The 9,280-nt window shown below is 40.8% G+C and overlaps 1 pseudogene; it reads left to right on the plus strand.

Moving 5' to 3' along the window:
• The first annotated feature begins 6,505 nt into the window (after nt 1-6,505).
• LOC146639169 (uncharacterized) lies at nt 6,506-7,315 on the plus strand (annotated as a pseudogene).
• Nucleotides 7,316-9,280: the final 1,965 nt, after the last annotated feature.

Raw genomic sequence — 9,280 nt, forward strand, 5'->3', positions numbered from 1 at the left:
TCATTTTGGAAAACTATATTAGCACAATTGAGAAATAAAAAAAAAAAGTAAGTAAAATTCAATAAAATTCAATAAAGTTCAACAACATTCAATAAAATTCCAAGAAAAATTAAAAATCAGTTAAAATGACAATCAATCTAATTGAAACAGTTGCATGTTGTGGGCTTGGCCTCAAGGATTCTTAATTTAGATTTAAAAGCACTTAATGAAATGAATTCAGTCATTTTCCAGTCGTTCTGCAGTTTGTTCCAAGCCGAGGGTGTTAAATGGAAAAAAGCTCTTTTACCAAATTCAGTTCGGGCAAATGAAACAGAAGCAACAAGTAACCATGCAGACAAAGAGTATACCGACTAGCATGTTTCATTGCAAGCAGGGAACATATATAAGAAGGTAGCAACCCAAGTATTGCCTTATATATAAAACTGTATAGATGAGAGTTCCTCCGACTTTCCAAAGCAGGCCGTCCTACCTGAGAGTATAACGCACAGTGGCGAGTCTGAGATTTACAGTTAGTAATAAACCTCAGAGAAGCATGATACACAGTATCAACCATTCAAAGACATTGAGCAGAAGCACTCATATATAGAATATCTCTATAATCCAGCATAGGCAAAAATGTTGCAGCAACAAGCCACTTCTTTGTATTAAAAGAGAAACACAACTTATTTTGAAAATAAAATCTGAGATTTAATTTAGATTTTTTTCACAAGATTCTCTACAAAAAAATTTCATTTATTTATTTATTTATTTTACGTACTTGCCAGGTATGTGTATTCTCTCACAATCAAAACCTTTAACTGGACTGTTTTCATGCTTTTATAAATCCACGTTTTAACTTGGGCTGTAACTCCTGTTTAAATAAGAATTGTTGGAAGTTAATTGATATGGTTTACCATTTAATGATAGATAAGAAGACCCTGAAAAGTGACACACCAGCCAGACGTTTAGGGTTCACGGCACGAGTTAAACGGTCTCGTTCGAATCCTTCAATGCTCAGTGCAGGCTGTGCATTTATTTTGCGCATCTGAGGCAGAGTTTGTAGCCCTTTCACTGAACCTGTCTCCACCTGAGTCAGGTGACATTTAGTGGCAGTAGAAGACCTATGTGGCTGACCAGTATTTTCTCTCGTGTGTGTGTGTATGTGTGTGAGTGTGTGAAATAAAAAATGTGGTGTATTCCCAGCCAGTCGGGTCACTCAGAGTATTACATGTGGCCTGCAGGGGCAATGGGCAGAGGAAATAAAGGGCTATTAGAGGGGGAGAAGGATAGAAAGAAAATACTGGAAGAACAGATCGACAGAGAAAGAGACGGCGACATTTAAGCTAGAGGCAATGTGACAGTGGAGACTGTCCAATAACCATGATGTGTTCCTATCAATCTAGCCATGGCTCCATGGCAGCACTGCAGCTCTCTGCCCTGCAAAGCTCAGTATGATATTAACTATAGTGTCACACCCAGAGCAAATAATTCTTACAGTCATGTTGGTAGTAAAGGGCGAGTTTACATTTAGCGATAAAGACTCGTATCACTCGGTTATGGATGATCTTTCTTTGTAATACTGTAAAAATAGTTCTCCCCAGAGAGAGAAGAGGTTTTCCAGTGCAGCCACATTTGCATGATGAGAAAGCACTGCTCAAATTCATCTTAGTAAAGTCACAGTAAATGACTCCAACAGCATTATCATCTGTTTTACGCAGGTGTGCGGCTGAGGAAAATCACTCACTTCAATCAAAAAAGCTGCAGCTTGCAGCGTAAGGAGCCTCATTTTTTACCATCACACTGGAGGACACAGGAATTAAAGAGAGAGAGAAGGTCATAATAACTTTGTTTCCTCTGCCATTTACAGATGTGATTTCACACACATAGCAGTGGGATGGGCTCGATTAGTGTGTGTGTAGATTTTAACTGACATTTAAAGCTTCATCAGCCTGAACCTGCAGCAGAGCAGCACAGACAAGCTTTCCAAAAGTGAGACTGAAAATCTAATGGGCACAAAGAGCCACATTTGAAGGAGCATGCAGACAAATAAAGAAGTATATTAATTTGGTAGGTCTGAGATCTCTAGATTATTGCAAAGTGCTTGTTCTACATCTAGCCAAGGTTCATCTAAGAGGGTATGTTTTACCCATCCTGAGATAAACTGAAGCCTGTTGGCTAAGAAGTAGTGCTGAAAGTTAGGTAGTTCTAATCCTCCTCTATCCTTGGTCTTTTGTAGTGTTTTTAAGCTTATACGTGGGGGTTTATTTTTCCAAAGGTATTTGGACATACATGCATCTAGAGATCTGAACCAATCTTGTGGCAGTTTAGTTGGGATCATTGAGAATAAATAATTTATTTTTGGTAAGACCATCATTTTTATAGCGGCAACCCTTCCCATGAGTGATATGGGTAGACATTTCCACCTAGCCAGATCATCTTCTACCTTCTTTAAAAGTGGGATATGGTTTAATTTAGTTAGATCTGCAAGCTTGGGAGAAACATTAATACCTAAATATTTTATATTTCCCGATTGCAGTGGTGTAGAAGAGGAATTATGTAGGGAGCAATTAATCGGTAGGACTGTAGATTTTGACCAGTTAATTGAGTAATCTGATATTCTTGCAAAAGAGTTTATCAATTCAATCACCCCAGAGATATTGGTTTGTGAATTTTGGAGAAAGAGTAACACATCATCCGCATAAAGGCTGATTTTATGTTCCACGTTCTTGCATTTTATGCCCTTAATTACTGAATTCTGTCTAATTGCTGCTGCTAGTGGTTCAATAAAAATTGCAAACAGTGAAGGGGAGAGTGGGCATCCCTGTCTGGTGCCCCTCAAGAGACAGAAGCTGGAGGATGTCTGGTCATTTGTTCTGACACAAGCTGTTGGGGAGTTATATAATATTTTTAACCAGTTTATGAAAGAGGATCCAAAACCAAATTTGTGTAAAGTTGCAAATAGAAATTTCCAGTTAACTCTGTCAAATGCTTTTCCTGCGTCTAAAGAGAATATTGTAGTTTCTAGGTTTTCACTGTATGAGTAGTCTATCAAATTAAGTAATCTATGTGTATTTGTTGATGAGTGCCTACCTTTTATGAAACCAGTTTGGTCAGGATGAATTAAGAGGGGGGTTATTTTCTCCAGTCTCTTTGAGAGAGCTTTGCAGATTATTTTAAGGTCTACATTTATAAGGGATATTGGACGATAGCTTGAGGGATATACAGGGTCTTTGCCTGGTTTTAGCAGGAGATTAATGTTTGCAGAATTCATATTTGATGGAAGTCAAGCGATAGTTATGGCCAGCGCTAGCGGTCCAAGTGGTGGAGCAGAGGAGTTTGCGGTATTTAAGCAGCCCTTTGCTGCCCAGTCCGACCGGGCTAAAGCTATAACAAAAGCTTTTGGGGTGTTTAGCTGCAGACAGGAGGCCGTATTCCGTTGTGCAAAACAAGGGGCTTAAACTATGATGAACGTGCTTGAGCCACGCTATGATATCCCGTTGCGCGTCCACTTTAGTGGCAAGATCGTTCCAAGCATGTATGAGCAGGAAAAGTTTAAAGTTATGGCTGAACTGTCCCTGGCATCTTCTGTTGCCCAACTACTACAAATGGGTGGAGCTCCAGGGCAACGGAAAGCTACGTGACCGTGACCGCTCATTATATCACAGCAGAGTGCGATATAATGAGCGGTGTGTATTATTGTAGGGTCTACCTTACAATATAAATATACTGCTGAAGCCTGTGACAAAGCAGGTCAGAACATGGCCAGGGGAAGCTATTGAAGCCCTGCAGGACTGCACACAGAATGGAGCGTCTTCAGAGAAGTGGCGACCACTGACCATCAAAGAAAATCAGTGATCACTTTGACTTTAGCAAGAGTCCTTCTGGCACTGGCCATGGTCATGGACAGCACTTGGTTGTCTGGCGAGGGGGTGATTTTCCGTGCTAGCTCCTTGTTTGGGGCCTTCTAATCCATGTTGGTTTGGATTCCCAGCCACATTCGCAGAGAATCTCTTGAACAGGAAACCTACGCAAAGCTGCTGAAACATCTTTAAGATCTCCCTGAGCCAAGCTGTTGTGCCACAGTGCACAACATGGGTTGTTGACTCTCATATTTGAAGCCGGCATGTTAGCTGCACTGCCAATGCTAATTGTGTTAGCATGTCAATAGGAAATTCCATTATGTGTTAGCATCAAGCTAGCGGGATTTGGAGTTAACATGTTTTCATTTATTTTTCTTGGTTATACCAGCTATAATTCAAGTTGCTAAGCCTTCAGTCTGTACTTTGTAATGTGAGAAATATATTAAGATAAGATAAGATAAGATAACCTTTATTAGTCCCACACGTGGGAAATTTGTTTTGTCACAGCAGGAAGTGGACAGTGCAAAAGTTATGAGGCAAAAATTAGAATACAATAAGAATAAATACAGTACACAACTGTACAGAATAGAATAAAATAAAATACTATATACAGTAGAATAAAATAAAATATACAATAAGATAAAAATAGAATACAAATACAAATACTATATACAACTGAGTAAAAATACAACGATGACAGAAAGGATTATTGCACTTAGTATTATTGCATATGTATGGATGTGTGTGCTTGATCAGTTAAAGTCTTTATTATGGAGTCTGACAGCAGTGGGGAGGAAAGACCTGCGAAATCTCTCCGTCCCACACCGTGGGTGCCGCAGTCTCCCACTGAAGGAGCTGCTCAGTGCTGTCACAGTCTGCTGCATGGGGTGGGAGATGTTGTCCATCAGGGATGACAGCTTAGCCGCCGTTCTCCTGTCACTCACCACCTCCACTGGGTCCAGAGGGCATCCTAGAACAGAGCTGGCCCTTCGGATCACCCTTTTATTTTTTTTCAAATGTATGTTTTAATATGCTTTTCTTATGTTTGTAGTTTTACAGTGCTTTCATTAGGGAGACAAATAAACCCTGCAATGAGAACTGGAAGCCTTTGCCTCTCCTTTTGAAGAACTGTTTATCTATCTGCCAAACTGGGCATCAACGTACAGGGAGGGCAGAATACTCTGTATTCAGAAAGCCACTAGCATCGTGGCTGACCCATATCACCCCTCCCACCAACTGTTTACTCCCCTTCCATCCAGAAGACGACTCTGCAGGAGCAGGTCGGCAAGGTTGTCCAATAGCTTCTTCCCCCAAGCAATCCAGCTCCTGAAAACCACGCTGCCCTCCGCCACACTGGAGTCTCTTCTCCACACACTTCTTGAACTACATAACACTCTCCTCTCACTTGCAATACTTGCACTATTCTGTATTGCACTGTTCAACTCTGTATTAGGCAGTGTACCAATGTATACTATTGTATTTATTTATTCTCATTCTCATTCTTTTCTATTCTTTCTCTATTTCTATTCAAGTACAATACTGTTGTACTTATTCTTAGTTTATCTTATTTCTGTATAGTTGTATACATGTATCTGATTTTTTCATTTTATTTTTACAGTTTGTACTTTTGATCCAGGAGGACGATATTTCCCACTGTATGCTTTCCACTGTATACTTGAGTGTATATTGCTGGGTTGATAGTAAAACTCGACTTGACTTGAAAAATTGCAGGTCCTCTGATGTCCAGCAGTGAGTCAGTCCCCATAGATTCCCATATTACAGTTTTTCTCAAATGCTAAAACACAAAAGCCAATCCTCTAAACCAAATGACCATTTGTCTAAACACATTTTCTAAATCTAGCCATCATTTACCAATATCATAAACACGTCACATGAAGACACAATTCACAGAACACAATCCTCCATTGTCATAAATCTAAACACAGCTTTCCTTGCTAAAACACAAGTTGCAAAAGAACTCTGCTCATATTCTCAAATGAAAGATCATTTGATGCAAAATGCTTGCCACAGTCAGCAATATTTGAACACAATGAACACACCTGGCGTCATTCATTACACACAACGACTCAAAATTGAAGACACCTGTTGCTAATGCTGTGACCACATGTATAAAAGCAAGTTCAGAGTGCACAGCATGCTGAAGATTCCAAACAAACACAATGGATGAAGGCAGAGTCAGGGGAAGAGGAATTCGATGCAGAGGAGCGAGAAGAGCTGGCCCTGGAAGAAGAGGAGCAGGCCAACGAGGAAGAGGAGTTCAAATGAGAGGAGGAAGAGGCCAACATGGGAGAGGAGAGCAAGACAACCTCGCACCGTCATTAAGGACGACATGCAAGCAACAGTCATTGACCGTGTCATTATCCATGGCATGACAATGGCTGAGTCCGTCCAAACCTGAGTAGGTTCACCGTGGCCACCATTATCAGGGCATTCAGACAACACAACAGGTATTGTACTCGATTGCTTTCTTTGTCACAATACAGTTTTACAAACCTGTGAAAGTAGTCTATTAGTTTCAAATCAGTTGTGACTGTATTGTAACACATGTCAATTGACAACACATGTTTCTTTCTTTAGAGTTGAAAGAATGCCACAAAGGGGGGGTTGCCATATTTACAGCGGCACAAGAAACCCTCATTGTGGATATGGTTCGTGGGAACAAACTCATCAGACTCCGGGAGATCAGAGACAAAGTCATTGCCGATAATGTCAACTTTGAGAGCATTGACGATGTCAGCTTGGCCACAATAGACCGAGTTCTCCGGTGCCAAAACACGCGGATGAAACAGGTCTATAGGGTTCCCTTTGAGCACAACTCTGCGCGAAACAAAGACGTACGTTATGAGTATGTGCAAGTAAGTATACATCCATGTTCACAGTACAGTTAGTGGACATACTGTGTTGCTCAGTGGCCTACATTACTTCTGGACAATCCTGTGCTACCTGATTGACTGTTGTTCTGAACACCTGTGCACTTTCACATTTTCACAGAGGATATTACAGTTGGATGCGATGGCCAGACCTCATGAGTACCTCTTCCTGGATGAGGCTGGCTTCAACCTGCAGAAACGAAGGCAAAGAGGCCATAACATCATTGGCCAAAGAGCCATCACTGAGGTCCCTGGCCAACGGGGGGGGTGTAATATTACCCTTTGTGCGGCCATGGATTCGGAGGGGTTTGTCCACCGGCATGCTGTCCTTGGGTCTTACAACACCCAGCGTCTCCTCACCTTCCTAGAAGACATCCTCCTGGACCGCCAACAACACCATCCTGGGCCCGCACATCACATTTATGTGATCATTTGGGACAATGTCCGCTTCCACAGAACAAACCAAATCAGAGAGTGGTTCACCACCAACAGTGACCACTTTTTAAACGTCTGTCTGCCACCCTACTCACCTTTCCTGAACCTTATAGAGGAGTTCTTCTCATCGTGGAGATGGAAGGTTTATGACAGACAACCATACACAAGAGAGAACCTCCTAAGGGCAATGGAGCTGGCCTGTATTCACATCCCAGCGGAGGTCTTCCAAGGATGGATTCGCCATTCCAGGGCGTTTTTCCCGCAGTGCCTGGCAAGAGACAATATAGCCTGGGATGTGGATGAGGTGATGTGGCCCGATGCAGCTCAGCCACATGATGCCGCACAATGATTGTGGTGTGTGTGTGGTGTGAATAACTTAAAAAACTTCACACCCTGATCGTGTTGTCAAGAGTACTGATGTGTGCAATAGATTCTGTTGTTGTATTGAGCTGTGTTACAGTAGTGTACGTACATGCAGGATTTTCTATAGATTTATACTCTTCATATGAAACTCACAAATCGAAATGCCTAATCCTCTGCAGAGATCTACGACGATCCGTTACTGTATAGTTTCTAAAGATATGCATTGGCAGTTATGAAACAAAGAACCTTCTCACAAATTGAGCATTGTGTCTTCAATTGTTTTGCTGTAGTGTGTAATGATGTGTATAGTGTTTACATTTTTGAAAGCTTCGAGCTGCTCTTTTGGTGTGAAAGTTTGAGTTTTGCAGTGGGAAGGTGTTAGAAAAGGGTGTTGTGTTTAGACATTGGGGAACATGGTGGAAACGTTTGTGAAATGTGTTTTAGCATTTGAGAAAAACTGTAAAACATTACAGCAAAAACGAGCATGTTTACAGCTTGACACACAAACTTATTTGGTCTCTATAGATAATTTTTAGAAAGTTTTAAAACTCACCTGTTTAAACTGCATTGTGCTTCAAGTTTGCATTTTAAGGGTGTGGCCTCTGGTTTACAGGTGGCTGTAGCTTCTAGCTGTCTGCTAGGCTTCACCTCAGTCCCTGAACTGGATCTCGTGACCATGTTTGTGCTGTTGAAGCCTTTTGGAGCATTTTCAATGACATTATCTGACCAATAATATGGCTTCTGTGAGATTATTGTACTAACAGACTGTTCAAAAAGTTTGAGCTGCAGAATTTGGTAAAATACTATATTTTTTTAATTGGATGTTACTGAACTGAAGTAGCAGGTATCTAAAAACTCAACATTTTTGGAAAATGGGTCTTTATCAGCCATGTGATAAGAGGCAGAAATCTAGTCAGTGCTATTTATAAAATTACACTTCCTACCTAATTTGAAAAAGAAAGGGACACTATTTATTGTTTGGATGTTTATGGTCTGTATGGAACAATATTTTTTCAGTTATACACTCAGTAAGTCAAAAAAGGACAAATATGTTGATGCATCCTCAATCATCCAGGTAAGTAAATCTGCAAAAGTTGATGAGAATTTGCATAATTATGATGAAGGAACTGACCTCCCAGCCCAATGTTCCTTCAGTGGTGCTGGTTTCAGTCATTATGCAAATGTACTGTTTATAAGGTTGGGGAAACCTGCAGTCGGCTGAGACTGAAAAAGTCACTTGGATGAGTGGTGAAAAGTTTCTCCCACTGCATCAACTTTTGGAAAAAAGGACAAAGTTGACTTAATGAAAAATATAAACTTCTGCTATTTATATAATTCTGCTATAAATCAGAATTTAATTAGAACAAGTATTGTTCATTGATCATCTTCCTTTATTGAGATGTCCTTAACTACTCTAGTAACGCAGCCTTTAAAATTATTTTTGTTCGGAGCCGGGCTGGCTCGGATTTTTCGATTTCATTTTGTTGTAATTTTCTTTACGAGCAGATGGATTGCTGGGCTTGGCTGTGGCACGCAGGGTTTCCCCGGCACACCTGAGGATAATTGACTTGACTTGAGCGTGCAGCGGTAAACAGTTGGTCCTATGAGGCATGGTAACTCTGACAAAGTGATGTTCAATGTTTTTATTCTGTCCAAGTATTCATTTACCTCCATCTCCAAGTTAAGCGCGTTTCGGTCTCTCCTCAAGTTACTCAAAATCCTCAGGTAGATTTTCTCCTGTGCCTTCTTAAC

The sequence above is a fragment of the Diplotaxodon limnothrissa genome, linkage group LG1 (assembly GCF_057381915.1).
Source record: "Diplotaxodon limnothrissa isolate DT_005_m linkage group LG1, D_limnothrissa_male_GT1.1, whole genome shotgun sequence".
Classification (NCBI taxonomy): Eukaryota; Metazoa; Chordata; class Actinopteri; order Cichliformes; family Cichlidae; genus Diplotaxodon; species Diplotaxodon limnothrissa.